This window comes from Lactuca serriola, chromosome 5, assembly GCF_051521515.1.
Source record: "Lactuca serriola cultivar US96UC23 chromosome 5, Lser_US96UC23_V15, whole genome shotgun sequence".
In the NCBI taxonomy this organism is placed as follows: Eukaryota; Viridiplantae; Streptophyta; class Magnoliopsida; order Asterales; family Asteraceae; genus Lactuca; species Lactuca serriola.
Genome location: NC_136412.1, coordinates 231,362,228 through 231,379,254, shown reverse-complemented (window position 1 = coordinate 231,379,254; position 17,027 = coordinate 231,362,228). Strand labels below are relative to the sequence as shown.

The 17,027-nt window shown below is 32.8% G+C and overlaps 1 non-coding gene across 1 annotated transcript; it reads right to left on the bottom strand.

The window, feature by feature from the left end:
• Window positions 1-10,170: 10,170 nt before the first annotated feature.
• On the bottom strand, window positions 10,171-10,277 carry LOC145055951 (small nucleolar RNA R71). The gene has a single exon (XR_013685494.1). It is a non-coding gene; the product is annotated as a small nucleolar RNA R71 (small nucleolar RNA).
• Window positions 10,278-17,027: the final 6,750 nt, after the last annotated feature.

Genomic DNA, 17,027 nt, shown 5'->3' with positions numbered 1-17,027 from the left:
TCTTATTGTTCTTTGTGGTGGACCTGACCAGTTCACAATGTTGTGTACTAGATTCCTTAGTCCTTCACTTGACTCACATATACATGTGAACAAGAAATTAGTCTTAATTTCCCAAAGATGAAGGTTCTCATTCATCACACAATACAAGTTGCATGATTCCAAGTTTTTATCCAACTGAAACTTGGGTGATGAGAATCTTTCCTTATTTGGTAAATTTAGACACTACCACAAACGAAAGAATCAAATCCATATTGCTAAAAATAGAAACATACAAACATCAGTTTTCACAAATGCCATTACAAGAAAATGTAAACTAAGATAAAATTAAAAAATTTTCTTTATCTATAAAATGTGGAAAACCTTTACTTAGAATGCAAGTACATATGAAAACTATGTTTCTAAATATTCCTATGAAATCTATCATAACTCCTAAACAACGGGTTAAAATTCTGATCATTGAATCATGTGATCGAAATCCATCTCTTCGCGATCAGACTCAACCTGCTCTTTCTTTAAGCTTCCTTTCTTCTCTTCGATCCTACAAAACATCAAAATGTAATCTTATCACATCATGTATTAAGAATCTATAAATAGGAACTTAATAGAGTTAGATAGTGAACTTACCTGAAGTAGAGTCAAATATTCTGACTTTACCATCCTTGTGGTCCTTCAGGTAATCAGGGTAGCTTCGTTTCCAATGCCCCATCTCTTGGAAATAGAGGCAAACAGATTCTTTTGGAATGGTACATGGGATAATCTCAAACTTAGCCTTTCCTTTCCCTAGGAAAGAGAAACCTTTTCTGGACTTCCAATGTTTCCGTTGTCACTTTCCATGGAAGTTTGGGAAGTAGATCTTCCAATCAAGTTTGCTTTACCAGTGCGCCAAATCATTGTTGATTCAACATCAATAAGCAAATAGATAAGATCGATAAGGGACATGCCACGGTCTGTTATATAGTAATCTTTAATGAAATCACTATATGAATTAGCAAGTGATTGAAGAACCAATTCAACAGCAACCTTCCTCGACATAACGACTCCTAGCATTCCCAGCGTGTCAATGTGTCACTTCATCTTCAAGACATGTGCACACCCAGGCCTTCTGTCTTGGTGTTTGCTAGCCAATACGGCTTGAGTGACCTTGAAATTTTCAAGTCTTTGAGCTTGTGGGTTAGGGATAATTATTGGAGGAGGTGGAGGAAGTGAAGTATGATTTCTGGGAACATCATCTTCATGAAGAAAGCCTTTCCAAAAGATTCGGGAAGACCATAGTTGTCTGAACTAGACATCTACAAGGGAAAAATTAAAGTTTAGTCGATTTAAGTCCTTAATATAACACCCAAAAGAAATATTAAGGCTAGGACCCAACACAATAATTTACAATTCAGAAGAGGGATGATGTAATCCAATTGCAAATTATTTGAAGGTAGGTAAATGACGATTTACCAATTTCCACCATGAAAAACGAAAATGAACTTTAGGTTTTAAATGAATTGAAATTCCTAGATTCTTTGAGATTCATTGAACTTTTCAATGGCATGTTTAATCTTGATTATGCCCTCTTAAGTTTGTGACTGAGATACTGAGGATCACAAACAAGGTGTGAATAACCATGCAAATTAGCTTGGTACTCTCGATGTTACAAATCACCTAATCAATGTGCCGGTTAACCACATACGATCCATTGATCCATGACTAACACTAAGCTACTCTTTGCCACACAGTGTCGGTCCCAAATTAGTATGTTGGTTAACCACACACGCTCCGCTAATGACTTAACAAGGTGCAAAGTGCAATTTCATGGAATAACACCATTTGTGTGATATCGCCGAATACTATCATCTCCATATTTAACTTTATTGTAAGTAGAGTTAAATATATCTAATTATATGATTGGTGTTCTGTTGCGATTTAGAGTCTCTTAGTTTGATTAAGTATACTCTTGAAGTCATAAAATATTTATAGGTTATCCCTGAACGGAAGAACTTAACCTAGTTGTTCAATGAATGGTAGATTTCTAATATTGATGACTTTTAATGATACCAAATTTTAGTTTAGTGATTTGAGCATGGCTCTAGACTAGACACAAAAATGTTCATATTCTTGACCAATTTATAATTAAATTCATAATGATACATATATTGACATTGTTTGCCTCTTTTTAGCGTATAAGTTTTCCTATTGAATCTGTTAGATATATCATTTTGACTATGGTGGTGAGTTATTTTGATGAACATTATATAATTTAATCTCATCTTTCAATTACAAACCTTAAATTCTTATGTGAATAATGGAAAGTTTATTGAATATAGATAATTAGAAAATCAAGTTCTCTATATTTAAATTTATATTATGTATACATGAATTACATAGGCACATATACAACATGGGAAACTATATAATTCCTAAACACATCGCATTATATCAACAACATATAGAAGACTAGTAATGAGAGGTGAACATTTCAAATAATATATATATATATATATATATATATATATATATATATATATATATATATATATATATATATATATATATATATATATATTAAATAAATGATTAAATCATGTCGGTAACACTAGAAAGAACAAGGACATGACATACTTGTAGCTTAGCAAAAATAAGATCAATTTGATTCTTGGACAACATTTTGGTAATGGTGTGTACCCATTGGTCCACACATGATATACATGACTAATTTTGAAAGCGTCACTTTCAACCAATTTTCTTTTAATCTAGAAATCCAAGGCTATGTGCTTCAATCTATTACTTGTGATAAGGTTCATGCTCAATAAAATTGCCCCAACATCATCACAAAGTTGCAAAGGATGATGATGGAGAGGATCATTAAGGGCTTTAATAAGCTGTTTGAGTCATAATAACTCAATTATATTGTAGATATGAGAGCATTACTTAGCTTCTGCACTAGAGTGTGCCATAAGTTGTTGTTTTCAAGTAGTACACATGATTTTGAACCATGTAAGATGTTAAAACCATTGTAAGACCTCTTATGACACTTATTTGAAATCCATCTGAAACTAGAGAAAACAAGGAGAAATTTAACATTTATAGGTGTGAAATGAAGGCAGTAATATGATGTTCCCTTTATGTATCTGCAAAGTCTTTTTGTTTCCTTCTAACAGATAGTGGTTGTTAAATACATAAACTGGTAAACCAAATTGACTACATCTAATGTATTTGACAAGTAATGGTAGCATAGTAAAGGCATCACATAATCTATCGGAAGAGATTTGGATCATGAAACACCTTGAGGATTTAGCTGAGAATTAGGATTATGTGGTGTATAAATAGATGTTGCCTCTATCATGTGGCTGCATTGAAGAATATCTTAAGTGTAGCTTTATTGGGATAAATTTATACCCGTAGAGTTTGAGCTAAGCCCCAAGCCCAAAAAATGCTTACTAATATATTTGAGTACAAAATATCGATTTAACAAAGTGATGGACCTTTATATCTAAGATGTATTTGTAGATGTGACGATCGGGTCATCCATGTACACCAATATATATATATATATATATATATATATATATATATATATATATATATATATATATATATATATATCATTATCATACTATATTATAAAGGAAACATTTTTTCTTTCACCACATTCATTTGAAACTCCCAACTTTTCATATTTTCATACAATATGCTGAATTTATTAACTTGAATATGTTTTTAGTTGTAAAACTTATTATAAATGGAAGAAGTTGTGACTTATCAATATGATATACTTAATTTGTTAACTTCAATATATAGTTAAATAAATAACCTACATTAATATATCAAATAAGCTTAAAAATTTAGTGTAAAATTTAAAACCTAAAGTAAAATATCAAATAATGTTTAAAAAAATGCAATATATATATATATATATATATATATATATATATATATATATATATATATATATATATATTAACATAGTTAAAAGGAAAGCATTAAATATAATAATAATATATTCTAACAATATGTTTTTAACCTACGTCGCGCAACGCGTGTGAATTCGTCTAGTATACTTATAAAGGAAACATTTTTCCAAGCACCACATTCATTTGAAACTCTCATGCATTTTTTCTTTCACCACATTCATTTGAAACTCTCATGCATTTTTTCTTTCTAATAATAATTATAATTTGCATAATTATGTTAAATAAATATCAAACCTAAAGTTTAATCATATATAAACTAAACTTTAATATTAAAATAATATCTTTATTTCTACATATAAATTTATGTTTTTAACTTTTAACATATTATATTTAATTTATTAGCTTTAATATACTATTGGATGTAAACTTTTATCATTTTTAAGATACAATTTTGGAACAATTTGTATAGAATACTTAAATTTTTAATTTAAATATAACATTATAAGGCCAACTTAAATATAAATTTTAGTTTAACTTAAAACCCAAAGAATATTTTGTAAATAGTTAAAACTGATAAATTATAGTAACTTTCTAATAATGATTATAATTGGTTAATAAGGTTATTAAATATCAAACCTAAAGTGTAATCATAAATAAACTAAATTTCAATACTAAAGTGATATCTATACATCTACTTATAAAGTTATGGCTTTAATTTTTAACATATTATACTTAATTTATTAGATTTAATATGTTGTTATATATAAACCATTATCAGTTTAAATCTGTAACTATTGAATAGTTTGGACAAAAACTTAAATATAACATTAAAATGTCAATTTAAATAGAAATTTCAGTTCCACTTAAAAAAACAAAGAGTATTTTGTAAATATCTAAAAGTGATAAATGCAATAACTAAATTGTAATCTCAAATTTACTTAAATATTTCCTAAAGATAGTTTTATAATCATTAAATGTTTTTAAATAAGTATCTTATAATAACTTACAAAAAACAATAGTTAAAAATAACTCAATATAAATGATTATATTGTTACCTTTAAAATCAAAAAATAATGTTTGATGTTTTAAATAATTATAATGATAGAAATTAAAACATTAAGCAAATAAATTTTAAAAAATAAATTAAGAATAACAACAACTATAAATAGCATTAAATGATATATTATATTTAAATTTATTCATGTGTAACTCACGGGTAGAAGCTATTCAAACGATTAGGATTATGAAGTTAAACTATATATATATATATATATATATATATATATATATATATATATATATATATATATATATATATTATCGTATAATTGAAAATAAACAATATATTATATCAATTTAGTATACGAATTATTATATCAAATTTATCGACAACGTTACTGTTATATTTAAAAAAAAAAATTGTAAAAACTTTAACAATATAGGTGTTATCCCGCATTACAATGCGAACTTAAATATAAATTTCTTTTCCAATTAAAAAAACCAAAGAATATTTTGTAAATAGTCAAAAGTGATAAATTGTAGTGATGAATGCAAAAACTAAATTGTAATCTCAATTTAAGTAAAATATTTCCTAAAGATATTTTTATCATCGTTAAAAGTTTCTAAATAAGTAGATTAAAATAACTTACAATAACAATAGTTAAAAATAACTCTATATAAATTATTATATTGTTACCTTTAAAATCAAAAATAATGTTTGATGTTTTAAATAATCATAATGATAGGAATTAAAACAGTAAGCAAATAAATTTTAAAAAATTAATTAACAATAACAACAATTATAAATAGCATTAAACCATTTATTGTATTTAATTTTATTCATGTATAACTCGCGGTTAGAAGTCATTCAAACGATTGAGATTATGAAGTTATAATATATATATATATATATATATATATATATATATATATATATATATATATATATATATATATATATATATTATCATATAATTCAGAATAATCAATATATTATATCAATTTAGTATACAAATTATTATATCAAATTTAACAATATCATTATTGTTATATTTAAAAAAAACATATATTTGTAAAGACTTCAACTATATAGGTGTTTCTGCGCAACGCGCGGACATTCATCTAGTATATATGATGTAGCTGGAATGGATGTGAACAAACTATAAAGTTTCTGATTAACAAGCTCGAAATCCTTGTTTGACAATATATTCCTCATGAGCATATTGAATAGCTCATAAATGGCTTGTTAAGGAGGCGCATATGCATCCTCAAAACTATGTGATTTTTATGTATATTTCTTCATTAAAATAACCATTAAGGAAGGCGTTGTAGAAATCAACTTGCCAAATACACCAAAGATTAGAAAGTCCAATTAAGAGAACCACATGAATGGTGGTCTATTTAAATACATGGTTGAATGTTTCAAAGAAATCAATGTACGCCTCAAGCATAATAATTGGGCCACTAATTGAGTGTCGTAAAATACAATGTGATCATTTTATACCGTTGGATCTTGAAATTGAAAGATCTTGTATGCTCAGGAATCATATTAAAGTGATATTTCTAATTAACATATGATACTAATGGGTCACACTAGCATCAACTTGATACAATTGATTATTTATTAAAAATTGATTTTAATAAATATTCAATAAACTCTTATAATTAATTGGAATTTATTTATTTCATGAAAATAATAATTTTCATTAGCAAGTAACATAATAAATATCATATGGTATGATTTATGAAGTCATGTAGAATATTTTGGACTATAAGGACTTTTGTCTTTTACCAAAAGGTTAAATTTTATAATTTACAAACTTGGTTTATAAAATATAAAACTCATGAATTCTTTTTCTTATACAAAATCCAAAATTTTGAGAGAGGAAAGGTGGTATGGACTTTTGATTAGTTTAATCAAAAGTAAGATCTTTCTTGCAAGCATGGGGGACATCATGTCTTAGGGGCATGAGTTGTCTTAAAGGTTTAATACCCTTTGTGTAAAGATTACACTTTATAATGCTTGCCTTTTGGCTTGCTTCCTTACGAGTCTAAAATGGTAAGTTGCATGGAGGCATGCACTCTCTCTCTCATTTGGTTCATATTATGAAGATATTACTTGCATTTATACTCTCTTGAAGTTCATAATTTGGTTATGAACTTCAAGCTTAAGAGTTAAGAGTTTTGGACTAGCATCTAAATCACGTTGAGTTATTGTTAGTGTCTATTAATTTCATTATTCGTCGTCAACTTCCAAGCCTCCCAAGAGGATCCAAAGAACTATAAGGTTGTATTTTCTTCATCTCTTCTTTGGTGCTTATTTAAATCTTTCTTGCAAGATGATCCTTGGTGGGTTTAACTTGTTTATGTTATTCAAAATTTATAAGTCTTCCATTTCCTAAAATCATGTTTTTGAAACTAGTTTTTGAATAAAAACTCAACAGAAAAACCACTAACACAAAACAAGATTCACATTAGTAGTACAGAATAATTAAATCATGTGTTATATCATACAAGAGCATCATATTTTACTTTATCACTTATTTTTAGCATGAGTGTGTGATGGCTTGGTTATATATGTGAGGGTTAATGCTTGTATTAGATGATATTATGGTGGTGAAGGTCCTTGGATTTAAGGAGTTGGTGCATGCCCAAGTTAGCATGAAATGTGTGTTGTGATATATGAAGGGTGTGTTATGTTTCACATGCAATCTGAAGACAAACTATTGATCAATTGCTCTACGGAACATGTTATAGTTAAGTGATTTGAGCATGGCTTCAAATTGGTTCTAGACCTGACATAAAATGTTCATATTCTTTACCATTTAATACTTAAATTTATAATGATACATATATTTTATGTTTTTTCTTGATTACTTCTATGTATTTGTGTAATTTCACGTAATAATCATGGGCACATGCAACCTTGAAATTATATGGCATTTCAAATAATAGCAAGATACTTTGAAACTTCTAAATAACCTAGCCGAAATAAAAAAGTCACAAAGATTTAATAAACATACCTTGTTGCTATTATCAAAAATAAGAATTAATTTTTGAAGAATACTTATTATAATGCTAGCCCCAATAGTGTGGAAACCTCTAATGAATCACTGATATTGCCATATTTATACATATTTTTAGGCAATATTTAAGTACATTTTTATTAATATTTTGGTTATTTGCATGGATTAATGATACTTATAAGGTTAAAATGTATTATGCAGCCAAATAGAAGACATTTTGAAGAAAAGGAACTAAAAGCGTCAAAGTACGGAACTTTGGAGGATGAAGACTTAAAAGATAAAAATATAGCAAAAATTACTCTCAGTATTGAAGGCTCAGGACCTGAGTTGTGACATTCCAGAAGATAAGCATTGTGTAGAGAAATCCTTGTCAAACATGGATACTTACAATCTCACGACGTGAGACACATAAGCTCACATTGTGAGTGAGGATAATCCATAAAGTATAAATGGGAATTGATCTCTACGATTGAAAGAGGTTGGCTGACTTGGAGAAGTTCCAGAAGTCGAAAATCACAGAAAAAGAAGGCCTGGGAATTGTTCTTTACACCAACGAGGAAGAAGAAGTCATAATTCGATATTTAGTTTGGTACTTTTAAACATGCTTTTTATTATGATCTGTGTTAGCTTAATTGTTAGAATGTCCAGCTAAATCTAGTTGCTTCTGTTAGCTAGATGAAGCTGTAACTCATGGTTTTAATATGTTAACTTATACTTTTCTTGTTGGTTATGTCTTGTGTTTGATTGGTATACATAGCATGCTTGATTTGATAATTAGATTGCTTAAATTTCTTATTCTGTGTAGTTAATGACCATTATTTTGCATGAATTGGAACACCTAGTAATTTATTGAACATTGGATTATTAGAGCTAAGATCGAACCAATCTTAGTTAAAGAATTGAATTAATAAATTAGGCTGTGCTAGAGAACTCATGTTATGACCATAATTTGTGTTTGTTAACCCAATCCTACATAGCTCCAATATTATTCAACAATTGATTATGTGCTAAATTATGTGCGGCCATACATAAATCTACATGAATTAATTGATCTTAGTAAATTTAGAACTAAATTGCTAATAATGTTTTAATTTGTAACCAACAAGAGTAGTCATACTTAACTTATAAACCATTGAGGGAAAGTGGATTCGAGCTAACGAAAGTTTTTTGTTTATTGATTGAATTCTGTTAAGAAATTAAGCTCATCTAAATTAGATAAAACCACTACTTTGCGAGGAAATTAGGTTAATTTAATAGTAGGTAATATAATTAGTTAAAACCGTACCCTGTGATCGACACCCGACTTACCCAAACTATTCTATAATCCGACTACGTACACTAACTAGGTGCATTCTAGTTAGTTAAGTTAGTTAGGTTAATAATTTAAAATTAGTAGGTACTTTTGTGCACATCAAGTTTTTGGCGTCGTTGCCGGGGAACGACTTATTTAATTGTTGATTTATTTGTTGTAGTTTAATCGATCCTTTTTGTGGGGTAAAACCTGCAAAAAGTTAATTTTTCAGCCTAGATTTTTTGTTTCGGTACTAAAATCACGACGTGAGCTTCACTGCTCATGACGTGAGTTCACTAGTTTTTCATTTTTCTTTGTTTTCTATTTTAGTTCAGTTTTACATTTGTATTTTTGTTTATTTTGCAGAAGTTCATGACCAGAGGTTCCAACACACCTTTGGTGTAACCACTTGAAGATCCAGAGTCGGTCCTTCACAAGAAGACGGATAAGAACGCAGGAGTGAACCAAACACCGAAGAAATCAAATATAACCCACAAGAATCAAATTGTACGAATCCAACCTAGAATTTGAACTACATAGAGGTGAACCCGAAGACAAGCCAGAAAACGAGATGGAAAACATTGCGGATATGTCCATCGGAGCTTACAAGAAGCGAATTAGAGATGATGCTGGTCCTGGTGTAGTACAACCTGCAATTCCTGCAACTGCCACATTTAAGCTGAAGGGACACATCCTTACTGCACTTAAGGATGTACCATTTTCTGGAAAGGATCATGAGGATGCTTACAAGCATTTGGATAAAGTTAATGACATAGCAAACTATTTTAATGTCCTAAATGTTCCTAAAGAGATAGTCTTGCTGAGGATGCTACCAATCAATTTTAAAGGAGCTGCAAAAGACTTGCTAAAGGCACTACCACCTGGTGCAATCACTACTTGGGCCCAAATGCACGAGCAGTTTTTAGAACAATTATGCCCACCTTCCAAGATAGCTAAACTCAAAAAGGAAATAGCCAATTTTGAGTAAAATCTAGGGGAGTCACTTTATGAGGCATGAGAGCGCTACAAAGGATTATTAAGAAATTGTCCTCTAAATGACCTTAACATACAACAAGAAGTCTCAATATTTTATAATGGTGTTAATGTGACGACAAGGCAGCTCCTTGATTCTCAAGGACCACTAACTAAGAAAAATATGGAGGAAGTCAAGGAGTTGGTTGAAGAATTTGCAAAGCATTCTCGTGAGTACCACAATCCAAGGCTGGATGGAGTTAAAGGAAGTGGGGGTGGACAATCTACAGACATGGCTACTTTACTAGCCATGCTTGATATTATGGATAGGAGAATGACAAAGATGGACCAGAAAATAAATGCTATTAGAGTTGGGTGTGAAAGGTGTAATGGTCCACACTTGACCAATGATTGCCACTTGGATGATAATGGGAACAAAAGAGCTGAAGTTTGCTACTCTAGTGGGGATAAATTTGATGAAGATTGGAGAAAACCAAAGAAGGAGTGGCTGCTATATGATGAATACAAGAAGCAAAAGGAAGAAAAATATAGGCAGACAGGCCTAGGCTTCTACCAAAAAGAGCAACGACCAGCAGATAAGAAACTTGACTTGGAGAACATGCTAGTTCGTTTTATGGAAGCTTCTGAGAAAAGGCATGATGATACTGATGTAACACTAAAAGATCAAGTGAAGATAATGAAAGATCAACAAGCTATGATGATTGACCAACAAGCCCTATTAAGAAATCATCAAGCATCGATCCACAATCTCGAAGCTCAACATGGTCAACTAACAATTTTGGTGAATGAAAAATTATCTTCGGAATTCCCCGACAAAAAGACTCAATCCCATGTCATGATGATCGAGACTGAATAAGAGGAGATTTCTGAGTTCTTTAAAGCACTAGAAAAGTAACCAAGATCATCCGAACCAAAGCCGAAGAAGAAAAAGCTTGAAGATAAAAATATTGATGAACAACTGAGCTCATGACGTGAGCCTTCTGTGCTCACGACGTGGGCCCAGTCTGAACAAAAACATTCAACAACTGTTCCGGCTTATCGTCGTTGTTTACCATTTCCGTCCTGAGATAATCTTCATCCACTGGAACGAGAGCATCTGGAGTTTCTAAAGCACGTAAAGGGTATTCCAATAAATACTCCTTTTCTTGAGTCATTATCTAAAATTCCCAAATATGCAAAGTTCATACAAAACTTAATAGATACTCTTCAACAATTGAAGAAAAATTCCAAGGTGATTCTTAGTGAACAAAGTTCAAGAGTTGTATTGGGAGAATTACCAAAGAAGATGGGAGTTGTATTGGTAATAATTTGAAGACGTATGATTTAGTCGATTCTGGGGCAAGCATAAATTTGATGCCTTTCTCATTTTATAAGAAACTCAATATTTCAAAATTGAAGGCTACAAAAATGACCATTCACATGGCCAACCGTTCAGTGACACAACCTAGGGGCATTGTAGAAGACATCTTAGTAAAAATTGGGAAATTCGCTTTTCTGATTGATTTTGTGGTTATGAACATGAAAGAAGATGCTGATGTCCCAATTATTCTTTGTCACCCTGTGACAACTTGAAATTTCTATCTTGTACAAGAGACCAATTGAATCCAAATTAACCTCGTTTTACTAGCTTTTAACACTATTTGGGGTCCAATGAAGTGCTCTAAACCTAGTACAATTAAGGTAAGAACCTAGAAATGGGATAACATAATGCATATCAAGCAAAATCGAGCCAAACACTCCAAAGCATGGAGTGTACGGCCACACATAGGTGTGTGCGGCTGCACACCCATCCCAGCCACATTCTCACCTATATATACAACACTTAGTCATTTTGAAAACTTTTTCCCACTCTTTCAAAGCTAGAACTCGAAATCCTCTCAAGTATCATCCAACTCTCCACTCCAATCTTCAAACAAGTAAGTGATTCATCTCTTGAGTGACTATTACGTGATCATAACTAGTCTTCTTCCCCACTTAGATCCATGAAAACACGTTTTTGGTATGAATCTTCAAGAACACCAAGAACACACACTAAGTTTTGGACCCTAATCATCTCTTTCAAGCCTCTATAACGTGTATATACTTGTTATACCTGGTTATATGTTAAGAAAACTTGATGATATGCTTGAAAAACTCGAGTTCGTCATCTTCATGAAGGGTGTGCGGCCGCACGCCTTCATAGTGGCCGCACACAGCCTTTTTAAGTCCCTTAATGGCAATGAACTCCATATAAGGCTAGAGCATGAAGTAAGAAACCTTCCTAGATGAGTCCTAAGGTCTTAAGCTATGTTTTGACACACTTCATAGGGAGTGTGCAGCCTCACACACATCCTGGCCGCACGCCTTGGCCGCACACACACCAACATGGTGTATTTTGACCATACACTCCCTTGTATAGCCATACACCCCTTATACACAATCATACATAATTGTAACACTTCAATATAAGTGTTTACTATCCCCTAAGGTGGTCCCAATTCAATAATTAGCTGTTACAGACACTAATTGTATACATGCATATGTCATAATATGGTTAATAGGATTCGTTTGTGCTTGAGTCCACAATTGACACTCAACCTCCTAAACCGATTCTACCGTCGCTTCACTCACTAACAGGTGAGTTCATGCCCCTTTAAATTACCTTTTATATGATTTAAATGCTTTTATGGGGGAGAATACAAGTTGAATCATACTAGATATTATATCTATTACATGTGATTAATGACTAGTACGCCAATGGATTTACTATGCTTTAAACCGTCTTGTCAACAATACTACTTCAAAACGATTTCCAAACACTTTTACATGTTAAACTCTTTATAAAACTTAGTTTCCGTTTCCAATTCATTACTTTCAAAACTTTTTAAACCCATATACTGTCAAATCATGTCCAATACATATATGGTTTTATAAGTAATGTTTGAAGGACTTAGGACTGATAATACGCTCTATTTACTGTACCTTGTTTGGTTGTGGACTTAGAGTCCCCTATTGTTTGTCCGAGTGTCGTTTGATCCTTAGTTATATATCATGTGTATACGTATAGACATAAAAGCTTCCTGTCCTATTTCAATACACTCAACTATACAAATGATCTTACTAGTAAACTAGAATAGGTATAGTTTGGTGATATACTACTTACTACTTCTAGTACAATGAAACGTGCAATGATTCGGTTCATACATGAGTCAATACATGCTGTAAGTAATACACTACACTATACAATTGAAAACACTATAATGAGAGTCAGAGAAAACATACACTTATACATGTTATTCATTCATACTATATACTACACTAGAGAACTCACTATGATGGAGATTAGGAAAGACATATATTACACTATTACATACAATATTTACACACTATGCAATAAATGTGAGGCACTACTTCAGGACACGACATCTCTGTCATGGCTCGTCTTGTACCTAGAATCTCCTGGAGGGAGAACGTGAATTTGTGTACAGATATATACTGGATTGACAATCCTACACCTTACTTCTAGCTACAGTGGGATCTGCAGATCTTCGGGTGACAAATGTCATTACTGTTCGACGTATTACAGCGTCGTGATTTCCCCTAGTCAATTAGTACGGTTACAACTATATCACATTATACCTTAATTAACAATTGGATTAAGGTAGTTAGTACAATAATAATTATAATATTATTACACTACAATACCTCATTATTTTCCCTTTACATCTACTTTGTGATCTCCTCACATAAAGAGTAATGTAAAAACTATATTTTCTAATAATAGTCACATTTGGGAAAGGTACGCACTCCTACAACGAACAAACATACATTACACTTGATGCCTTGGTAGAAGGTTGTTTTTAATGGAAAACATAGGGTTTCCTAGGAAAGACAAACAAACACTACAAACATTTCATGCACTATTATACTCGAATACTTACAAACATTTTTCATACAAAACATGACACTAAATACTTATGGACTCACCAGCTTTAATGCTAATAAACTCTTTCAAAATAACTTGTATTCTTAGGTCATCAATAGACAGATAGCAATACTAGCTTTTGAGAAGATGGAGCATTTACAAGACTCATCTTTTATTTTGATTCATATTTTTGGTGTCTATAACTGTACAGAACACACTTGTATTAAAATACATTATTAATGCAATGGGTGATGTTGTTTGCATGTTTACTATATTTCTATGCTGTGATACTGTATATGACGTCCTCCGCCCCAGAACGTTTCCGCCGTTCTTGGTTTTGGGGTGTGACACGCCCTTTACTAAATACTGCTGGTGCCTTGGTTTAGAAGATGGGTTCCAAGGGAGTGATGTTCAAGGTGAGGTTTTCAATATTGATGAAGAAGGTGAACTTGGAGAACTAGAAAAGTTAATGGAAGAAGAATTAAAGACAATTCAACAAGTCAAACGGATGAAACGAAGAGCATCCTTTCCAGTTTTAGTTGAAGTAATTGCCTACACAAATCCAACTTCTTGGGTAAGCAAGGAAAGTGACGAGTTATCAAGTGACGAAGACAAAGACGAAACCGGGATCACATGATGACTCCATATGTTATATTTTCATCCTAAGTAAAAACCGTGACTTTGATGTTTCTTTGAACGAGTATCTAACTCTAAGACTTACTGACTGCAGGCGGTGCCCGATCTGGGACCCACTCTCTATCTCATGTTAGACTTCCAATCATGATCTTCATGTCACGATATCGATCTTTATTGGAGGCTCCTTCTTCTTCTTAACAACCTTAAGATAAGTTATTCGACTTCCACAATAGACCGATGGGTCACGTTCTAACGACTTCTCAACGTATGTTGCAATGCTTAGACTCAGGTCTCTTAGAGTCAAATTCTAGAATGGAATATGTTCTAATGTGATACAATCACATTTCAACATGTAGCATTTCTAGCTACCAACTTCATTAACTATGAGTGTGATACTGCTTCGATTATCTCTTTCTTCAATCTTCTTGGCTTAAGTCAAATGTTACATCGAACTTGGTTCTCTGAACCACGTAACATACTCATCGTAGTCGGACTCAGTTTGATACGACCACTAGGGTCGGAATAACAATCATCTTCTTAATCATTACCGAAACAATGGTAACGACATAAATGAACAAAACAGAATCAATTACTAGCTTCTTGGTAACCTTTTGACTTTCCCTGATCCAAGTGCGAGTCCTGTGCTTCCGGTAGTATAGGCCTCTACTACCATTCACACCTACTCATACTCATCCCAAGTATTATCTCGCAGTTCACCCAAGTCGCCATACAAGAAAATCACATAACAACTTGAAACATCATATAACAAAATGAAGGTTTTATATTATTCCTTGAAACGATTACATAGGTGTTCAAGTTCAGCCTATACTATGCCTATAATAGGCTACACCACATGGTACTATCTACACGATTACTTCGTAACTCGATCTTTGGATGTCAAACCTTCACTTCTGAATCCTTGCATTATCATTTGCTTCATATTGTAACAGCCCGGATTCCCAGGTATTATTCATTCTTATAAATTTGGTGATTTGTGAGGAGACTCGGCGAGTTGGAGCTCAAACTCGCCGAGTATGATCGCGGTTTGGGCACGGGTTCGCGTCCGGACTCGGCGAGTCCATACTATTTAATGAAACCCTAAATTTCAAGGTATGAGACCTATTTAAAGGGGCTTATGGCCGTCATTTGCGGCCACCAACCCCAGAGAGAACCCTAAAAGAGTCCTTGAGTGTTTTGTGAGAGAAAAGAGGAAGATCCTTGATTATTTGTGGGTGATTTTGCATATAAAAGAGGATCAAGGCAAGAGGAGACCAAAGGAGGTGCTAATCCAGTGATTCCTGAGTCCAGAGACTTCATTTGAGGTAACCATTCGTTCCTTTCTCAGCCATTGGTGTAAATCTTAGAGTTAGGGCTTCTTTGTGGAATGATTCATGGAGTAATTGGCCTCTTTTTGTGTTGATGCTTTAGATATGGACCCAAAGAGGTCCAGAGACTCTTTTCCCTCAAGCTTTATGAGTGTTAATGGAGGCCATGAGCTTAGAATTGCATTCTAGAGACCATATCATTAAATAAGGCATTTGGACCTTTGCATGAGCACCAAGATTGTAACTTTATGTGATAAATGTGCTTGGAAGGACTGGATCTATGAGTTACTGGAACGGATCTGGCCTCATAAGTGAGTTTGAGTTCATGCATGGCTTAGACTCGCCAAGTCCAAAGAACAGACTCGGCGAGTAGCATGAAGATTGTCCATAACCACTCAGCGAGTGGTCTTACCGAGTTAAGGGTTGACTCAGTGATTCAGGGAGAGTCAAAGAGGGTTGACAGGTGGACTAAGTCAAGCTGGAACTCGCCGAGTTATTCTTGAGACTCGGCGAGTTGAGTCGTGGTGGCCCCGCGATTCATGCCAGGTGGAACTCGTCGATTCAGGGAAGTACTCGACGTGTCAAGAGAGGATCCTAGGGAGTCAGTGAACACCTATAGACTCGCCGAGTCGCTCTAGTGCACTCGCCGAGTCCGGTCAAAGTTGACCATTGACCAGAGTTGACCAGTCTTGACTTGATAGGGGTAGTCAACCTTAGTTGTGAAAGTGTTAATTAGAGATATATTGTGTTATAGGAGGATTATAGCTCGGAGGATCGAGCACGAGTGATTTCCGGGATTTGCGAGTTATCGAGATACGCGAGGTGAGTCTTCTCACTATACTTTACCTTGAGTAGGTAACCAGAGTTATGTGACAGAGTATTTGTATGCTATGTGTTGTACTGCATTATTTCTATGTGATTTATGCTGTGCATGTTTACAGAGTTAGAACCGGA